Raw genomic sequence first — 22,915 nt, 5'->3', positions numbered from 1 at the left:
TTCACAATCAGTGAATACCCCAAAAACGTAATCACCAGTGCATGGTATCCTGATACTCAGATCGCGGGTTTGTTACACAAATTTGGCAGTTCGAGTAGATCAAAAGGTGTACCGTGTCGCTTAATTATTGAACAATAAGAATGCAACCAGTAAAACCAAAAAAACACAACCACTAGTGCATGGTACTCTGGTACTCAGATCGCTGTTTTGTTATGTTTATACACGCCGCGGTGGTAGATCAAACGATGTTAGTAGCACAAGGACCGCCAAATCATAATTCATAAAATTTTAATAATTATATTATATTATATAGAATATGCCTATCGCTTTAGTGGTCTATAAAATCAACTACAATATAAATAAAATTGTTCCTAATTTTTTCTGTTGATTCATTCACTGACAATATTTCTGTGAGGTAAGCATTATACCAGGTTTTTGGTAAATTTGTTGCACTTCTCTATTAGTTCTTCTCTAATTGGGGAATTTTAGCTGATTAATATTATATTATGTTTTATGGTCAGGCCGAGGTGCACGTCATATATTACCCATGTAATATTACGATTTGTGGTTTATATTTATATTAAGGATCGTGTCGCCATATTGTTTAAGTAAGACACTATCGCCTTAATCATCTTGTTTTGGTGAACGTAGTTATTATAAATTTGATAGTAAAAAACATGATTAATTACGACCGGGTTGGCTATACTTGTTGATCTGTTAAATAAATACCTAAATTAATTCGGATACCGTTATTGTCGTAACATTATAAATTATATCTATGTGCTGTGATTGTGAGACTCTGCTACTGGAAAATCACACGGTGATTATTTTTCTTATTCTATTGCTGATAGTTAGGTATTCTTCCACCTAAGGCCCCTAAAAGGTAGTCCTCCACTGGTAGACTATTTTAGAATGGAGGGTGGGGGGTGGTATGAATTAATTTGCTATTTCTTATTTATTTATAAGAATTACGCCTTTTACCGTGGAGGGTAGGCAACTTAATAGTCAGCGATGAGATAAATAATTTAGTTATAGATGGGGTAGAACAGTGGTGCCAAACCCGCAGCCTGCGGGCCACATATGGCCCGCGAAGGTATTCTATTAAGCCCGTAACAAGTTTTTAAATTAAACAAAATATTTTAAAAAAAAAGTAAAATTAGGTATATTAATTTATTTTATAATAGTATTAGTAGTAATAAAATAAAAATATATATATATTTGGTGGCCTGCTCGAAGATGATTGCTTACCAAAGTGGCATTCTGAACACAAACGTTGGGTATCACTGGGGTAGAAGAACGATGAAATTAATATTCTGGGAAGGGGGACGCTATGTAGATCGGCTCAGTGTGGTACCATGATTTACAGAATTCACAAAAATTGAGTAAATACTTAAAACTAAACTTAAATTTACTATGATGCTGTTGAGTGATGCAAATGGTAACTACACTGGGAACGGATACTGAAAGATATAATTTAAAAACTCACACGTAGTTACTGGTATTGATTAGTATTTATTTGACTGATAATAATAATAATAATTTCTTTCACAGTCAATAGGCATTGCTAGTATGGTTGGTCACATTGTGTGGCGACGCTGGTCGGTCGCTCTCATTTGCTATCTGCTTTATTTCGCTCACTTCTGTTGTCACGGCTTTTTTAACCAGCTGCTTCTCGTTTCGCAGTCTACGACATCACTTGTAAACCATCGTCCACCGATAATTAACCCTTCCATGAATCATCTTTCACGAGAGTCGCCGTCTTTGTTTACAGGTAAGAGCGATTATTATAATTAATTGATTTATAATACGCATATATATAACTATAAAAAAACTATTTTTTCATGGTGAAACTGTAGGCTGTAATACTAAACAGCAAATTAATTATCATTCAAATCTTCGAGGCCAAGTGACTCGTTGTCTTCTGTTTCTTGATGTTTATTTCTCGTGAAAAATAATTTGTTTATTTTGCTTGGTGTCATTCATGCCATTTGTACAGTGCTCGGTGAGATTTTAGTAAACATTTATTTGTGTATATACCTAATATGTATACATTTACAGCATACCATTGAAATAAAAGGAAGATATGGGAGATACTACCACTATCATGGATTTTTCAGAAGAAAATAATGAGCCAGGAGGACAACAATTGTTAGAAAGAAATACTATTTCTCAACCTCAAAATGAAATTAGTCTTACTTCCAAGTAATATTTCTTGACCATTAAAACTTAATTTTTCATTTCCATTAATATTTTTATTTATTTTTTAAGTGGTACTAGTACCACTCAAAGTAGAGCAAAATCTAAACTACAAAGAGAACCTTTACCAAGGAAACAAAGTCTTTTAAGGTGAGTTGACAAAAATTGTATAAGACAAGATTTTGTTTTTACAATTATTTTTATAAGATTTAGAAAATTGGCTTATCGTGTTGAAAGTGTTTACATAGTATAAGAATTTTACAGAGAGGAACAAAATACTGTTGTAAATAATTTCGGACCACCAAGACAATCACATAGAAAAATTAAACTTACTACAACCAATGAGGATATGAGTTATGAAAACATGCCGAGGATCCAAACTGTACAATTTCAGAGGGAAATTCCTACATTCATTGCCAATGACAATATTCAAACAGCCAATGAAAGAGTTATAGTACCAACAATTACTAAGGTAGTAGCTAATAATAATATAAAAGGGTCTTATAGTCAAATTTCTTACGAAATTCTATGACTCGTTAAAAATATTTTAAAGGTTATTAGGTAGTTCATTGGTTTAGTATTGTGTAAGTACCTATAAGTTGCAGCTTTATTTTAAATAGGATTGATGATAATATAATTTATAATTTATTAATAGGTTAGGGTTGCTATACATTCCAGTTTGACTGTCTGGTTTATACGTCTGTATATCGATTTTAAATACCATATCCCGAAAGTGTTTTAGGGTGATTAATTATCCCAGCATTGAATTTCTTAATATTTTGTAATTCATTAAAAGTCAAAAAAAAAAATAATATTGTTTCGATAAATTATAAGATAATCGAATTGATTGTCTATCATGATAGCCGTATATCATTTACACCTCATCTGTTTACCTGTCCAAAAATATCGTACACCATCGATAGATTATCGTCTGTGAATTATCTGCACCAAATTATCGAACATCAAATGTATATTCTGAACAATAAAAGGGTATAAAAAATGGTATTACATGATGTATAATAATTAATATAATATAGAGAGAATGAATAATTTATGATTTTTAAACTTAAGTAAAAATAAAAATGATAAACATACATTACTATATTAAGTTCAAATTTTGACAAAATTCATCTAATCTCAAAAATTTAATTTTACAACATTATATTTATACATGGTATCACATTATACCTATGAAATATTTGAAAATTTAATATTATGTAAATATTATTTAGAAATTTTAAGACCAAAGTTAGAAAACAACTTGCGCTTTGGGTGTATACCTTTTTTCATTTCTAATGTTAAATTATATTGAGGCAAAAATTATGTAGAACTTATTAAACGGCCAATGCGCAAAACGATGTATAACTCAAAAATCGAACGATGTTCAATTTTCTTACAAAAAAGGTCAAAATTAACAAAAGTGATGCGCAAACGACAACCGATGGTTAAGATATATTTTAAAATTATTTTCCTAACTTAACACCTATAGTGACCATAATTGACAATTCATTGTTCTTCTGTATGTAAAAAAAATTTTTTTACTGCTTTGGTTATATACGGCGGTGGCGTATTTAAGTTATAAAATTAAGGAAAAACTAATAATCATAAAATTGAATGTAGAATAAATTAAAAAACTGATATAAACATATGATATTAAATGGCGTGGATTTAGGTGGGCTATTATGGGTGCTCTGGCACTCCATGACGTTGTCTAAGCTCTAAGCCACCAATAAGATATATTTGTATTATTAATTACGTAGTCTAAAATAGATAGGTATAGAAAGAGCAATGAATTTTATAATGTATTATTATTATTATTAAATTTTATTATACCTATATCTATTTAATTTGTATCTAGGGTCTTTAAATTTTTTGAATTTAGCAGTTAATATATTTATGCCAATTGCCAATTTTAACAAGATTTAATTAAACTTTCAATATTATCCCCAATACTAATAAAAATGTATTTAATATATTTGCTATATACAGTAAAACGTCTATAACAGAATCGCTTGGGACCAAACATTTGTCCATTTTTAAGAGTTATCCATCATAGAGAGGTAAAAATTGCGTATATTACCTATATGCACGATGCACCGAGCCTATTGACATGTTTCGTTATAAGGAGGATTCCGTTTAATAGAGGGTCCGTTATAAAAAAGTATTACTGTATATTATTATAACATATACAGGGTATCTCAGAAAGATCTGAAAAAATAGTTATGCTAATTAAACGTATGATAAAAATTATTAATATTATATGATGAGTAAAAAATAATTAAAGAAATATACTCATATTATCAAATTCTTAAAAATCCTATTTTTAAGAAAGTTATTACGTTCCAAATTATTTAAGCAAAAAAAATATTGAATTTAAAAAAAATAAACTTCATGACTTGGATAAATTGTTTTACCATTAAAATTGTTCTTATAATAATCAGATTCACAAATAGGCTATTATGAATTCATCCAAAAAAGATTTTATCAATTCTTAAGATTTTTATTTTCAACATAAAAAAAAAATTATACTAAAAATGTAGACCAAATGTCTCTGAATTATATAGAAAAAACCATTTTTAAATATTGAATACATAAAAAGTTATTCCACATGTCAAATCATTGTGAGACTCTACACTCTACTGTACATTTTTTTTTTGAATTTTGAATTTTGAATATTACCAAAACAAAGGTTATTAGTTATTTGGTTATTGGATATAGTACATTATAAATAAGAAGGTATATATTTGTTATTTTATATTTACTATAGTTTTATTTGAATTATCTAAAAAATATGTATTGGAAGTATCTATGTTTACATTCAAAGGAATTTGATGCTTTATTGGTTAAGCCCTTATTTGAAATTATTTACTGCAATCAGTGCATTCCTAGTTTCAGTAATATAATAAGCAGTTATTGCAATAACAAATAATGTATTTAATATATTTCTGTAGATCATATTCTGTTTTTTTAGAGACACTTTAAATGGTTGTTTAGTTTATTTGTCATACATTTTTTCCCCATTTTCTATAGTAATAATTAGTCCTCTAGCTAGTTATCTAAGGGTTTTCCAAAGTTTTAAAATAACTGTTAAGTTTTTAAGTTTTTATGTCAGCATACTATTTGTTTTCTCCCTTTGGTGCACGCACAACATAAGACAAAATGCATTTAAGTACGCAGAATGTTTTAATAGGTAATCTTAGAGTAAAATCACCCATTACAAAAAAAAAATAGATAATAATATTTTTGAGGGAGTAACATATTATTATATTAATATTAAATTTTATTGTTTTTTGATTTTGTACTTATTCTTTTGTATCTTGTGAGAAAGAACATTGTAGGAATATTCCCCATAAAATAAAAGGTATGCAAAAAAAATTCTTTCATTTTCATTATTTTTATATGTTTATATATAATTATATAATATTTATATGATTCTTTTTTAACATTTTAAATATAAATTAATTAAATTGAATGAAAATTATGCGCACTTTGGTTACCTCTACGTCTTGAACAATATTGTAATGGTTGGAAATTGTCAGCTAGTATTTTTAATAACAGTGAGTAGTATTATGATTCTATGTTATTTAAAACCAGTATTCTGTATTTATTATTTTGAATACAAAGATCTGAATGAAACCATAGGTTATCATCACGGATTAAGATATATATCTTAGTCCGTGGTTTTCATAAGCGTGCACAGACTTTGTCCGCAAGGGGTCTATATTAAAAAGATCTAAACCAATTAACAAAGATTCTTGTACTCATGACTCCTAGTGTAGTAAAATATAAAATTATAAATTTTATGAAGTACCTATTTATTTAATTCAATATGCAAATATAAAATAATCTAGGTTAGTATAGATAAAGAAAAGGTCAAAGGCTACAGGAGGGGACATGCCGCTGTGCGCTACGCCATCCACCCCCTTCTACGCCACCAACCATGCACACGTCTATGGGCTCTAATATCGACACAATGTATTATATTCTTATAGTCTAAAGACTATCCCAAATATATAGCCTAAAGAATCTTTATAAATTTGACTATTGAATGTTATATCTCTAAAATATGTATTTAACTCTTTTATTTTTAATTTGTACTTTATAATAATTGTTAATAATTTAAGCTGTTTTTAATATTCAAATATTTTTACAATGAATTATATGCTTGAATTTTGAAGGAACACAAATGGGGAAATATTATAATACGTTGTTCCGTTAAAAATTGCTTCAACGCGTATTCAAAGGGCTATAGTTTCTTTAGCTATCCTAAAAATATCGCACTGAGAAAAAAGTGGATTAAAGTATGTGGATTAGATGAAGATCATACCGAAAAATTTAATAGTGGCTTAAAAGTGTGTCGTTCACATTTTGAAGATTATTGTTTCACAAATTTGAACAAAAAAAACAGATTAAGATCTGATGCTGTTCCATCTTTATTTTTATGTGACAGTAAGAAACATTTTATAATTTTATTTTATATTAACTTATTAACTTTTTAAATTATAAATTAGCATATTATACACATATTTTAGATAGGTTTTTATTTGTTTAATAAATATAACCTAAAATCTATCAAGTATGATAAATATTAAATTACAAGGTTTCTTTTAGACAATTTTCTGCTTGGCTGTATTTAGGCTCTACACTAAAAATCACTACAGTAAACCCTCGTTATTCGTGGTTGAGTCGGCAATAATATTTGAACATTATTATTTCGTTAAGTATAATAGCTAAACAATTATATATTCAACTATATACACTGTATGCACTGACAAGTATTACATTATGTTTTATTTTATTTTCTAATATTATTAATTTGTTCAGTGGTTTTTTCATCATTCATAATATATGAATTATAGATAATGAATAAAATTATATAATAAATCATGAATGGTAAAAATAATAATCAATTAAATACATAATTGTAAAAAATATTAACCTTATTGTGATTTTTAAAATTAAACACTGTAAATAAAACCTAATCTCCCTTTTTACATTGCTTTATAGTCTCGTAACTTTGCTGAAACGTAAACCCCACCGATAACGAGGAATTAATGTATTTTTTATTTTTAACCATTAACTGAGCTTCCAACTGCCAAGAATCAAATTTATTTAAATTTAACTATAGAAAAATTAAAATAAATATTAGATCCATTCCTAAAATATGATGTATAATTTTAAAAAATTTAATAGATGCAAATATTCCATCAACAAGTTCAGCATCTTTATTATCTACTTCTTGTGCGGATGTGGAATCTGAAATAACTCCATTAATGGTATGATTTGACTCAAGTATTGGTAACACTATCATTTAAAGTATAATTAATTATACATTTATATATTATAATATTATATTTAATTATAAGAACAATATATTTTTATTTTCTCTGTCTTCATTAGTTTTATCAATTTTAGAAGCCATTGAAAGTCCATAACTTACTGGGAAACAACCTTCTTATTTTTCTCTATCTTAAGCTATTCCTGCTTGTCTTTCAAAAAGTAAAAATAATAATATTATTGTATCAGAAAAATTTTCTTTTTTCTTTTTGTAAAATTGAGAAAAATTACAATTTGAATGATATAGTTAAGAACCTGTTATGCATTAAATACTATTAATTTTTGGATTCTAGTGTCATGGATGTATTGGTTTTTGAATGATATGTTTTTTATACTTATTTGTAGGTTTCCTCTTTTTATTATTAAAAGATAATTTACAATCTGCATACAATTTTTATTACAATAAGCAAATTTAAAGAGAAACATTATTTTTAATTATAAAGTTTTTAAATGAACATAGAAATTGTTAAATTAATAAAAAAAAAGTTTAAATTATGCTTATGTGCCAGTTTTGAAAGTATAATCATATACTACTGTAAATATAATTGATTTTAGTTCTTTTAGATTAATGATTATTATTTTAGAACCATAATATATTTATGTATGTTAGCAGTAATGCCAGTAATGTATGTAATACATTATTTTATAAAATTACTGAATTTCATACACTGACGCTAACATTAATTAAATTAATTTAGGATTTTGAAACTGATAACTAATAATTATATAATTTTTGAAAATATTGCTAACATACTTAATACTAAGTCATTAATAAATGATGTAGGTTAAATAGTAAAATCATTATTACCTTATTATTTGCAGGTTAATTCTGCGAAACCGGACTCTGATACTGCAGTATTGAGAACACATAAAAGAAAATTCAAAAAACCCAAAGATAATAAAGCTGATAAACAGTTGCCAACAAAAAAATTAAAGAATGCATTGTTACTTGGTGCGTAAAATTTTTTTATTGAACTGAATTTTAACTAATGATTTATATCCTACAACAAAATCAAATACAATTATTAACTTTAATAATAAAAACACTAGTTCATAATCACAGTTCTGTTGTATTTATATTGATATATATATATATATATTTAACTGTGTTAAACAACAACTGAAAATCTATAATTATTCATCAAACCATTTTAATTTTAATAAATTCAATATTATTTTCAAAAATCTTATCTTAATGAAGGCATCAAATTTAAAACTTAGTTATCTATACTAGTTCCATATTATGTAGTATTAATGTTATTAATTTATTCTTTGCTTAATATAGTAATTTTTTCACTTAAAATTCTATTGAAAATATCTACAATGGTTTGAAATTCAAAGAATCTTTTAAAAAATAATTAAAAAATATGTTAAACATATGAGATCAATATTATTTTAATTTTAAATTACCTAAATCAATCACTTTCTGAAATCTGAATCAAAAATTGTTAATTAAATCGGTAATCAATTATTTACATCAAATAATAATAAATAAATTAGGTAATAAATATAACCTAAAATCTATCAAGTGTGATAAATATTGAAATTCAAGGTTTATTTTTAATTACTTTCTGCTTGGTTGCATTTAGGTCCTACACTAAAAAATAATACACTATAGGATAATTTTACTAAAAATGTGAAAATTATTAAGTATTTAAAAAGTGCACTATTTTTTATCTTTACTCATTAACCTATTAAATTTATTCCTTGTATATCAAACACACTTAAAATGGCAAAAAGCAGTTAGAGCTAAGCAACAGTTTAACATCATTGAAGGAGAGCAAAATAGTTAAGGTCTAAGCACTTGAATAGTGTTATAGATATAATCTAGCACTTAATTTATATTATAATGATTAATCTTGAAAAATACAACATTGTGTTATATACATTTTTAATTAAACCTGATTGTATATCTTATATCTTTTATATAAACAACTATCTTCAGCAAATTTATGATAGAAAAACTAAAGTTAAAATAATAAATTTTAAATCACTACAGCTGTAAAAAAACTAAAAAATATGACAATAGTTTAAGACGCTATAATATTATGTAAATTCAATAATATATACATATGATAAATATTATTTAAATGTTTTTTTTAAATTTAATACAGTTAATTATATAATATATTTATAACTAAAAAATAATAATAATAACTGATTACTATTTTATATATTAGTTCCTTTTTTTAAATATAAATAATTATTTTGGGTCTTTAACTGCTAAGGATCAAGTTTATTTGACTAAAGACAAATTAAAATAAATATTAGATCCATTTCTAAAATATGATGTTTAATTTTAACAAATGTAATAGATGCAAATATTCCATCAACAAGTTCAGCATCTTTATTATCTACTTCTTGTGCGGATGTGGAATCTGAAAAAACTCCATTAATGGTATGATATTTTGACTCAAGTATTGGTAAAACTATCATTTAAAGTACCTATAATTAATTATACATTTATATATTATAATATTATATTTAATTATAAGAACAATATTTTTTTATTTTCTCTGTCTTCATTAATTTATCAATTTTAGAAGCCATTGAAAGTCCATAACTTACTGTGAAACAACCTTCTTATTTTTCTCTATCTTAAGCTATTCCTGCTTGTCTTTCAAAAAGAAAAAATAATAATATTGTTGTATCAGAAATATTTACTTTTTGTAAAATTGAGAAAAATTATAATTTGAATGATATAGTTAAGAACCTGTCATGCATTAAATACTATTAATTTTTGGATTCTAGTGTCATGGATGTATTGGTTTTTGAATGATATGTTTTTTATACTAATTTGTAGGTTTCCTCTTTTTATTATTAAAAGATAATTTACAATCTGCATACAATTTTTTATTACAATAAGCAAATTTAATGAGAAACATTATTTTAAATTATAAAGTTTTTAAATGAACATAGAAATTGTTAAATTAATAAAAAAAAAGTTTAAATTATGCTTATGTACCAGTTTTGAAAGTATAATCATATACTACTGTAAATATAATTGATTTTAGTTCTTTTAGATTAATGATTATTATTTTAGAACCATAATATATTTATGTATGTTAGCAGTAATGCCAGTAATGTATGTAATACATTATTTTATAAAATTACTGAATTTCATACACTGACGCTAACATTAATTAAATTAATTTAGGATTTTGAAACTGATAACTAATAATTATATAATTTTTGAAAATATTGCTAACATACTTAATACTAAGTCGTTAATAAATGATGTAGGTCAAATAGTAAAATCATTATTACCTTATTATTTGCAGGTTAATTCTGCGAAATCGGACTCTGATACTGCAGTATTGAGAACATATAAAAGAAGATTCAAAAAACCCAAAGATAATAAAGCTGATAAACAGTTGCCAACAAAAAAATTAAAGAATGTATTGTTACTTGGTACGTAAAATTTTTTTATTGAACTGAATTTTAACTAATGATTTATATCCTACAACAAAATCAAATACTATTAACTTAAATACCTATTCTTTCAGATAATACAGATAAGTGTTTTAATACATCCATGTCAATTGATAATTTTTCATCCATTGATTCAAATCTCAAACAAAAACTTAAGACAATTTCAGCTAATAATTCATTGTCCATTACTTTGGAACAAATTCAGAATTCCAAAGCAATAAAACCATCAGTCAATTCATTATCAAAAATATTGGATGAAAATTGTATAGCTAATAGCATACAACCAGTACTCAAACAAAACCTCTCCTCAAGAACAAATAATAGTTATCCATCTATTGGTTTAATTCATAGCCTCCCATCCACTTCAAGTTCGGTTTATAATGTATCCGAGAAATGTTTGTTACAATATAAACAAGAAGCAACTTCCAATTCAAAAATTCCAGATAAACTATCTTCTAATACTACAATCACCATATTTAATTCATCTAAATTGCCCGAAATAAAGATTCCAGTTGTTTCAAAATGTATTTCATTGGCCAGAAAAACAAATACATATGACTTAAATTCATATTATGGAAAAAATACCTCGCAACTTATAATAATTGAAGGTATCAAAGATAACAATTTTAAAGAGGAAGATAATGGATTTATTTTTGAAATAACTAAACATATCGAACTTCCTAATTTATGTTGGAAGAGTGTATATTATATCTCACAAAATGCAACATCTTTTTATCAAAAAGATAATGACTCTAAAATAAATTTGAAGGAAATTCATTTTTTTAATAGTCTTGTGCCAGTTATTAAAATACATGACCAAAAATACGAATTTAATGATCCTATCACATCAAAGAATAAATTAAAAATTCTTTTAGAAGTAATTAATTCTATTGAAAAAGGTCCTGATATTGATCAGATAAAGCAGAAAAGAAGTATTGAATTCACTTTAAAACATATAAAATTATTTTTTTGAAGCCGTATCATTAATTTAAGTCATTATATTCATTGTATTTAACTATTTTTAAATATAATTATTAGACATAAGTAATATTTATGTAAAAAATCTAAAATTATAAACCATCACTATTTACTTTTCTCACTTTTTAAATTAATGTGGGAATTCTGTAATATAGAATTTTCAATATACTAGATTATTTTTCATATTATAGTTTTCTGTATTTCATACAGAATCTAAATTTAAATTGCTTAATGTCTATGTAAATATTATATATTATATCATTTTATTGCTTGAGATATACAGTCCTACCGGCTTTTTATAATATAGTAAGTAAGTATTTGCCATTTGGATCATACAATTAAATTAATGAATATTGAATTGCAAATCTTTTTTATTACTTTTGGTTTTCTACTTTTCTACTATTCTTAGTTTAGTTCGTTTAAGATTTATCAGTTACACTTAAATATAAAACATGGTAAACGAAAAAAAAAAAAACCAAAAACTTAAAACCAAAGGTATAAAAGACCAGGAAAAAAAACCATGAAAATAAAAACCAAATTTTTATATTTTGCCAAATATTATTATGTCATATTTCATTAGACATAAGTTTTAATTTTCTAATTATATATATAATATCATAACTAGCCACTAGGTAATACTTACAATAAAATGATGCAGGTGTGCCTGACGTATGTATAATCTTAACAGTCTAAATAAGTCAAACAACTTTTAGGCCAGTATAGCCCAGTATAAGTACATTTTTAATCTTAATGATAGTTTTATGCCTCTATTCTACCTTTATGACCATATAATATACAATATAATATACACAAATTATAGCCATACATAGGTACAAAATATAAGATTTAAGATATAGAATGTTAATTGAATGATGTTAACTAAAATTTCCCAACACGGAAATACTACTCCCAAAACATAGCAAGACAAAGTTAAGCTGTTTTATATATTTTTAAATGTGAACAATTTAAATATTATTTTTAACTATTCAAAATTTACAAATTTGGTTACGAAAGTATTCAACAGAACTTATATCTAATGAAATATGACATAATAATATATGGCAAAATATAAAAATTTGGTTTTTATTTCATGGATTTTTTTTCGTTTGGTGTTTTATCCCTGGTTTTTTATTTCTTTGGTTTTTTTCCTTGGTTTTAATTTCCTTGGTTTTTTTTCCGTGATTCATAAAACATATGGTGGATATTATTAATGACATTGCTAATATAGCTGTGAGCGAATTAGAGTCTACTCGTTACCATATTGGTTATATGCGGTTACAGATACTGGTTTATGATAAATAACATTTTTATCAATCTGATTTGAGCCAATTTTTGAATCAATAAAATTATTAATTTCATTTTAATTCATTATTTATTTATTTATTAATATTATTTATTTAAAATACTCATAGAGACCAGTTAACAAATTTAGTGATAAAAAAATACTTGGACATCAAAATGTTTCACGAAATAAAAAAAATGAACGAACAATCAAAAATTAGATCAAAGTTCACTAAATAAATTTTATTTAAACACCAATAATGTTTTTTACCATTAAGTTATTTAATTTTACTTTGACCAATTAAATGTAAACTATCGAATATGTTATAAATTATAAGCAACTTAATACAAAATACAAATTATAAATAATATCACTTTCCAGATTTTTCCCTTCGATGTGCGCCAAAAATTGCGTTTTTCGTTATCACTTATGGTTGATACCACACCTTAATTTTAACTAACCATTTTGGTAACTAGTATGCTCGACTTCGATCATACTTGAATACAATATGGTATGTCCACGGACTAAGATATACAGGACTGGAATTGACATGGCCGGGGGGTAGTAGAAGGCCGGTCCTCAAATGTTTCTAATGGTACAGGTGTGGTTACTAGCGCATTCTAGTAGCGTATATTGGCAATGTACTAAAATAATTATTTTTGAAATAATAGTATATTAATATAATTATTGAAATTGTATTTATGAAACCTAATCTTAGTGGTTACTGACTATTATATTTTGTAGACGTATCATCAGACTTAAGTGACTGTAAAAGTATGGCCATACAGTATTTAGTCAAGGCAGTAGTTAGATAATAGATATTATTAATTCAAGTCATAAAAAAACCTTAAATTTTAAGTACATTGCATTGAATATCACACAAATACTTTATAAATTCTAATAGTTTCATCTGTACCATATGCATATTAATTATTAATATGTCTATGATCTATACCTACATAAGATCATTTATGTTATGAAATATCAACATTTTCAAACTTTAAACTGCTTCAGTAATTTGTACTAAGTAGTAAGTATCAAATAAATATACCCTTAGTTATTAAAATAATTTATGTTCATTTTAAAGAAAACATAAAATTTAATAATTTTTCAAAAAGTTTGCCGGTGTACATTGTACAATGAATATTATGATTAATGTTTAATTTCTAAAATAGATGGCGCTAGGTACTACACAGGGATCACTGATAATGTTTTCGATACTATGTAGTCCTGTATATCTTAGTCCGTGGGTATGTCCTATCTATGTATATATTATATATGATTATTTTGTGTTTAGTGTATTCATCAGTAATCTCTTATCATAAAATAGTTTTGTGCAAGCGCAATGATGACTTTGGGCTCGAACCACAGAATAGATTAAATCAGAAGGGACACTTTCAATGTAAGCAAAAACGTGGTGGCCATGTTCCCTTTGGCTACTGCTATGTACTGACGTCCCGCTGAGACATCTAAACACGCAGATACACGTAGATAGGTATAAGTGACCCTGGGGCGTATGATTTCGCCAACCAATTATATTGTGTAGGACCTCAATAGTTATATCGAAGGCCAAACTTCTAGCCTTTCCAAAACATTACCATAATTGGAATTAAATATACGAAATATTAAATATGAAATCGTAGTCTTGGCAGGCGTATCTAGAGATATGATTAATGTCGTCGGGTTATGGAGATTACGTATCGCGAATAACCAGGATGTGGCCGACCGGTCGCATGGGCGTGGGAAGCTGCGATATTAAAATAATACACGCGTACGCTTTTGCACGACTCGGCCATGGACACATACGTATCTTATCGATAGGAGAGGAAATGCAGAGAGTAGGACTATCTGGACTATATAGGAGAGCCCCGATTAGACCCAATTCAGACGTGAGCCACCAGAGTCAGAACAAGCACCTTCACGCCAGACACCAGTCCAATTTAATTATTCGGACTTAGAATATTTTGCAACCAAATCATTTTGTGCAGTAAAAGTGTTTTATTTACATAGTAATCAAATAAATATCTAATAAATTAATCACAAATTAAGTTGTTATACTTATTACACCCAAACCATCTACCTCAAAACCAGTCGTTTGTCCTCCTGTATGCTGGGACGCTACAAATTTGGCGCAGTCGGTAGGATTTTCCATCAACGGGAAGATGAAAATTTTTTGTTTTCAACTTCACGGAGGCAACTCACCCAAGAGTCACGTTTGGAGGACTGATCACCTTCCAGCAACTCCGGGAAAAAGAGAATCTACGTAGCAAACAGCTAGAGCAGTCAGGACAACAACAAGAGCAACAATGGAAGCAACTCAAGCAGTGACAGTATTGTGAGTTGTAATTTAAGTTTTGGGGTATTTATTTATGTAGGAATTTTAATTATAAGGCTCTGTCACGTCTCCTTTGGATCTGTTAGGACCATCGTATAAAATTTATTGTGAAGGTGTATATATATATATTATCTACTTAAAGAAATAATATGGTAGGTAATGTATAAAAGTGTAGGAAAATTTTGAGAAATATATATATGTTATCTACTTAAAGAAATAATATGGTAGGTAATGTATAAAAGTGTAGGATAATTTTGAGTATATAAAGGGTATATGTACCGATAAAAGTGTTATAAAGAGAATAAATGAGTATAAAGTGAATTTAAATAAATTTTATATGAGGATAATTTTGTGGTATAAATTAATATGAAATGAATATAAGTGAAAATAAATGAGAATAATTTTCAGATATAAAAGTGAATATAATATAATTGAGAAAATAATAAAGATGATATATATAATTGGAATTACGCGCGTAATGTCATATAATGCAATGTCATATAATAGATTGAATTGAAATAAAGAGATATTGAGTTAAAAAATAATTGAGAGTTTATTAAATGGTAGTTAAACCATAATTTTTGTGATTTTGAGAAATATTGATATAAATAGATAATTGAGTTTTAAAAAGAAGAAATAAATGAGTGAATAAATATTTGAAATAAATGTGCGCACATATACATATATAAGTTGAATTAAAAGAGAAATACTAAAGAGTAAAATTGAATAAAGTGTAATTGAGAAAAGATATATAATAGAGTAGCTTAGGGGCCCTAGAATAAGTATTATTGTTCGAACATCGGAACAACTTCACGTCGGGCCGATATTATCGGCGGGTGCTATCGTGCCGTCGGCGTTGAAGTTCACCGAGCACCCTACCCCTCCTACATCGGTAGACAACTCGTCGCGAGCTAGGACAGATTCGCCGGCCGGTGCTGTTTGTTTTCCGCGGTTGAGACTGACGGACCATTTTCCTCAGCTCCCGCCGACTACGCCAGCGTGCTTGGTTCTCATTTTTGGCTAACGTGTGTCTTATTATTATAATTTCTACCACGTGTCACCTGGTGATCGGTCGCAGCATATCTTGTATATATTATACAAATAATATACACATATACCCGTACTTATTACTCTCTGCGGAGATCGCACAGTTGTGTACCGCGTGCGCGGTGCTGGAGTCACGGTCACTCAAATTCATATTTCGCCATCAGCCCTGGAGCTTCCTGTCCCGTGACCTGCCTGCCTGGGAAGTGTACCACCCGTTGCCGTCACTTATTGCCATTCAATCAGGATATATTATAGCTCGTCGGAGTGGAGACGTGCGAATGTCGCTGTCAGCCGTCAGGTCGTAACATTATTGATTTGTATTCATTCTTAATTTATCGATTATTATATCATAATCATTGTAACGATATATTTATATTTTGTATGATCGACCACTTGGGTCTGAAAGTGTATTATTATAGTATTGTGTATTATTCAGTATTCTTAAGTATATATATTGGGGCGCCCGCTAGGTAGAGCTTTTTTTATGTATTATATATTATAATCATGTCACGATGTTGATATATATTATTATTATTATATTTGTATGAGTGTACACACACATACGTGGTTAATTGTATTTATAAATATTGTGTATTCATTTGGTGACCCGAATCCCTAACGCCGCAAGTCGATATAGCCAACCGCCGAACTTGTAGGAGCTATCTCGGCGATCAACAATTATATTAAATAAATTAGTGAGGAATAAATCGTAGTGAATTTTGGAGTATTGGGTAATAAATATTATAGTTACTATTGGTAGGTAATTAAATTAAGAATTCTAAAATAAATATTTTGAACAGTTATAGAATTAATAATAAATAGTGGTTATTAAATAAATAGTGATAGAATAGTTAGCGAAATAAGAATACAATTTAGGTATTAAATTTTAGGCACATAAAATAAATAAATAATTTTATTTAAATAATTTTACTAAATGAATAAAATATACATTGATGAATAAAAATTTGGGAGATACGTCAGAGAATCCGACAAGGAATTTAACGGAAATAAATAACGATAGTACTGCGGACATAGGCGTACAGGTAGGAGAGGCAAGCGGTGCTAGCGTAGTAGTTGCCGAAGCAAATATAGTAAAAATCGAAGAGTTATCAAATAAATATCTAATAAATTAATCACAAATTAAGTTGTTATACTTATTACACCCAAACCATCTACCTCAACACCAGTCGTTTGTCCTCCTGTATGCTGGGACGCTACACTACTTTATCAATTTCGTGTTATCAGTTAAAAAACTGGTATCATAATTCATGATTTAATTCAAAACATTTATATTAAGATTATTAAAAATCTTAGTAAAAGCATTTGTTAGTTTGTTACACGTTTTTTAGTGTGTACTGCTTTTAAACTGCAGTTAAAACATGCAGAACATGTTCTGTTGTGATCTGTCGTCTGTACTTTTTGAATAATACTGTGCATTAGAAGCATTATATAATAACATACCTATATGTATACTCTTTTTATCTTTTTCCTTCTAAATCTATTTTCTTATTTTTAAACCATAATCTTAATGTACCTCTACTATTCAAGCTTGTCGCCTTCAAACAATCGTGATCTATAAATTTCAAAACTACATTTTAGCTTCTAATAAATAAAATATATATTTTACTTAATAAAACGTGATTTTTTTTCCAATATGTATTTAATATGAATACCTATTTAAAAATATATTTGATTTATACTAATCTTATGCGGTTGCTAATTATAAAATTAAAAATTTTAAGCAATTAGTAAGTAATTTGAATAAAACTAGAGTTGGATCTATACATTTTTGGAAAAAATTGTATTTAACATTTTGTTTTTCTGATATGGTTACTCTGTTTAGCCAACGGTAAGATGGCCGCCAAATTTTTGAGTATTGGGTTTCCTTACCGTGTTAATTTTTATCAGTGTCCAGACTTATATAACAGACTTGTCTATAGTATAGAAATAAAATAAGTAACTAACAGAAGAGGTAACTAGTAAATTAAAATATTAAAGGATTAATATTTGTTATTTCTACAAACAAAACTAAAAATTTGATATAAAACTTGGAACATAATTTGATTTTCAAGGGACATAGTATTTTAGCCCCTGATTTAAATACATATTTTTTATTTTACTTAATTTAAGTCTGTTTGCAAAATTAATTTTGTAATATTGATATTTAAAAATAAATAAAACCTGTATAATATATTATTATTATATTTAGTTGTTTATTATTAATATACGGAGTAAAAATCCATTTACAGACTGTGTATAAATATGACAGTCTTATACATCTGCAGTATATAATACCATAATTAAGCTAATTTATACATTTTTTAAATATACTTAGTGTTACAAGATAATAGGTCTTAATGCATAGAATTACCAATTGGCATGAGTATATTTGTAGGAGAATCTAGTAAATAATTGGTTTTTATGTTTTTTAAGAAAAATTAGTGATTGTTTCTAGTTTTAGCAATATTAATTTTGAGAAGTCATATCAAAAAAACTAAAATCCCACCATTGTCAGTTTGAAGTGGTCTATCTACTCCCAATCGTAAAAATGAGTTTTGTATAGATTCAAGAGTTTGAATAGAGATTATTAATTGATCTCTTATAATTTAAAGATAAGATTATTATCTAGGGCACCACAAAAGGCTATAGATATTATAATTTAAAAGTAAATTATGATCATTTTAAAATGGACAGTTATGTCAGATGTTAAATATAATTTAAGAATGTAGTATTATAGTGTATCAACCATTAATATAATATACAGGTAATTAATTATTTCTATATGAAAGGAGGTATGTATCAAACATCTATAATAGGTTATGTATAAAATAATAAAAACTTTTCTAAAAAAGGACTCAAGGCACCACAAAAGTACTTTTAGGACAATATGAATGTGCTGCCAGTTAAAAAAAATATATTATAATTTATAATAAAGCTTCAATTTATATTATTTTATTTAAGTACACAATACTAAACAAATATGTATTTTTTATTTATATCAATATATGAGTTATGTTAGAAATTTGATATTTGTTTTGTAATTATTTAATTATATTAACTACCATAAAATAGAATGCATAAAATATGTATTTTTATTAAAACAAAAATGATTTTTAATTTAAGAAAAAAACATAAACAGTTTAATGAAGCGGCAGAAAACTATACATGTCTTCAAACAGAACATAGAATCAAAAGACACCGACGTTATAGGTGACCCCCTCTTCCTAGCTCTCCAGATCATTTAGTACAAATATTAAATGATCCCATCCACGAATAGTACAGTCACATAATTCGAAGACCTCCAACTACATAAAAAAATAAAATACAATAATAGCTTAATAATAAAAGCAAAAAGTTGATCATAGTATTCATAACAAATCAATCACTTACACGATGAAGTATACTAATACATTTTATAAGCCACAGATTTTTCAGAAGTTATTGGCCTTTGATGGTTAATGGGAATCAAGTAGGCCGTTGCATTTTCTGATATGGAAACAATAATAAAGAGGTATAGAGCAGAATTGGGCACTATTGTTGTAGCTGGGATTGATAGTACATTCAAAACAGTTCCTAAAAGTCCACCAGGCACCAGAACTTAAAAAAGGTGCTTTTGTCACATTCCAGATAGTGTAGTAAGTAGAATTTACTATAAATAATCATAAGAATAATAATAATAATATTGTATTAAAAAATGTATAAAATAATATTTTAAGCATACAATTGAATAATACATTTTGTAGACACAGCTAAATGTTGAAAGGTTTAAATAGTTTATCATGTAGATGTATACCTTGTATTTTGCAGTCATTCCCAATGGTATATGCATTCCTCATTTTGATGAATCCAGAAAGCTACCAAGCACTTTTGGATGTCGTACGTAACTTGCTGCCATTACATTATGAACAACTATGCATCATAACTTATTTTGAAATGCCATTAATGAATTCAGTTCAAACTGTAATGCCTGAAAGTAAATTGATGGGGTGTTGGTTTCATTTTTGCCAAGGATGCTTATATAGGTAAAAAGAGTACAAACTTTAAATATCATTGTCAATACAATCTTAAAATGTATATGAACTTTACTTCACAGGCAGTCATAAGATACAGTAAGCAGAAATTGAACAGTGTGTATCATCTTTTTCAAAGTAGCCCTATTGCAGCCAGAATTTTTAGAACGGTTGTATAATTATAATTATAGTAGTTTTCTTGTATTTTATTTCACAATTTTAGGTATTAGCTCTACCACATTTACCTGCACACAGAGGCCATCCTAATTGTCCTCAGCATGATATTAATGATGGTTTCAAGGCTATCATTATGTTCAACGGTTTCCTGACATTGAGAACTTTTCTCGTTGAATATGCTGATGGATACTGGTTGACTCAAGTTGGACCTAGTATTTTGAGTATTTTTGGGCGTGAATACAGAACCATAACTATTTAGAATCGTTTCACCCCACTTTGTTGATACAAATGTCTAAACACCCGAATAATGGGATTTCATACGTGAGATTTTTCTATAATTGTAATATTATGTAATTATACTACCTACATAATCAATACCTATCTTTTTTGTTTAATCATTGTCATATTTTGCTTATTATAGAGAAATTGATACTGATTGAAAATCAGTGTTTCGTAGAACTACATCAAGCACGACAAAACTATACGGTACTTAATTTTAAATTTAGTATTTAATAAATTTATTATAATGTAATACTAGTAATTATTAATTATAACTAATAAGTAAATACATTCCTAGGTAAATCATTGAATATAGTTTAATTTATGATTTATATTGGAATTTTATTTACAGATTAGAGACAATACTTCAAGGCAGGAAAGGTTTATAAAAACACAAAGTATTCGTCAACAAGTACAAACGTTAAATGTTGATGGGGATATATTAATGTTCCTCAGGAAGGCAGGCAATCAAAATTATGGATATGTCCAAGGAAAGATTGGTCCATTTCCTGTAAGATAATATTTGACAAATGAAGATATAAAATAGTTTGTAGCCAATACAATTTTTCTATTAACATTTTTACAGGATGAAAACATTTAACTATAAATCGACTGCTTAAAAGACAGTTTGTTTGTGGAACAAACATTTTATTATAGACTATAATATACTTTATATTTTGTGACAAGATGTGATAATCACTACTTTTTTTATATACGAATATTTATTCATAGTACCTACCTAATTAGTAAGTATACATAATATGAGAATGCTATACCATATTATATATTTGGATGGATAGTAAAATATTCAAATAGTAACCAAATTTACCTAAAATCAAAACAATTACCTGATACTTTATTTATTGTAATATTCTTATCATATTATAAGATAAATAAATTACCTGGGTTTGTATCTATTATGAAAAGTTTCCTCCATATGGTCGCTGTGTAGGGTGTAGGTACTGTGTAGTCATTAGTCAGTACACTAATTAATTTCAGTCGCAAATATAATATTGTGAATGTCAAATGTCAAAATTGTAATTGTGTATAGAACTATAGTGTACCTATACTGCGGTCTTATTAATAAAATTAAAACTACTCAAATAACTCGTTATCGCCACTTGAAAAATATATTTGGTTATTTTGGTCTTCATCTGATAAACTGATTTATACAAAATATTAAAAAACTATAAATTATAATGATCACTATTGTATCGATATACCTTGATAATGAGCACGGATTAAGATAATAATATAATATTCTGGTTTCTGATGTTATTAATTTGTCATGATAATATTTATAAATACGTATTGGCTATTTATAAACTCACATGGATAATATAATATTCGAACAGTATCTCACCATGAGTCCACTTGAATTCCCATCTGGATTTTTTTTGATATTAAATGTTGGTAACAAAACATTTTCCTTATCACGTTTGGGATAACTGTACCTACCGCATTAGTACGTAAAGTTAGTAGTGTAGTGCCGTGACGTACAAAAATGTGTGACGTGAAAAACGAGCAACGAATCGTCACCAAGTTTCTGGTGAAATCTGGTGAAAAAACAGCCAAAATTTTTCGTAAATTTCAGTGTGTGTTTGGTAATGACTGCTTATCAAAACCACATGTGTACGAATGGGCATCACGTTTTGCATCAAGTCGAGAATCAGCGCAAGACGATGCAACGTCAAATCAAAACCATGCTGATCTGTTTCTTCGATATTAGGGGTGTTGTGCACAAAGAATTTGTTCCACAAGGTCAAACAGTGACAGGAGTATTTTATATTGAAGTTCTTAAGCGATTGTGTCATAGAATGTCTCGTGTGAGGCCGGAATTAG

At 27.3% G+C, this 22,915-nt stretch overlaps 1 pseudogene; it reads left to right on the top strand.

The window, feature by feature from the left end:
• The first annotated feature begins 20,098 nt into the window (after nt 1-20,098).
• On the top strand, nt 20,099-21,674 carry LOC149057095 (uncharacterized; annotated as a pseudogene).
• Nucleotides 21,675-22,915: the final 1,241 nt, after the last annotated feature.

Source organism: Diuraphis noxia, unplaced genomic scaffold, assembly GCF_037042655.1.
Source record: "Diuraphis noxia isolate RWA-SAM2 unplaced genomic scaffold, SU_Dnox_SAM2 contig0003, whole genome shotgun sequence".
Lineage (NCBI taxonomy): Eukaryota > Metazoa > Arthropoda > Insecta > Hemiptera > Aphididae > Diuraphis > Diuraphis noxia.
This window is presented reverse-complemented; position numbering and strand designations above follow the sequence as displayed.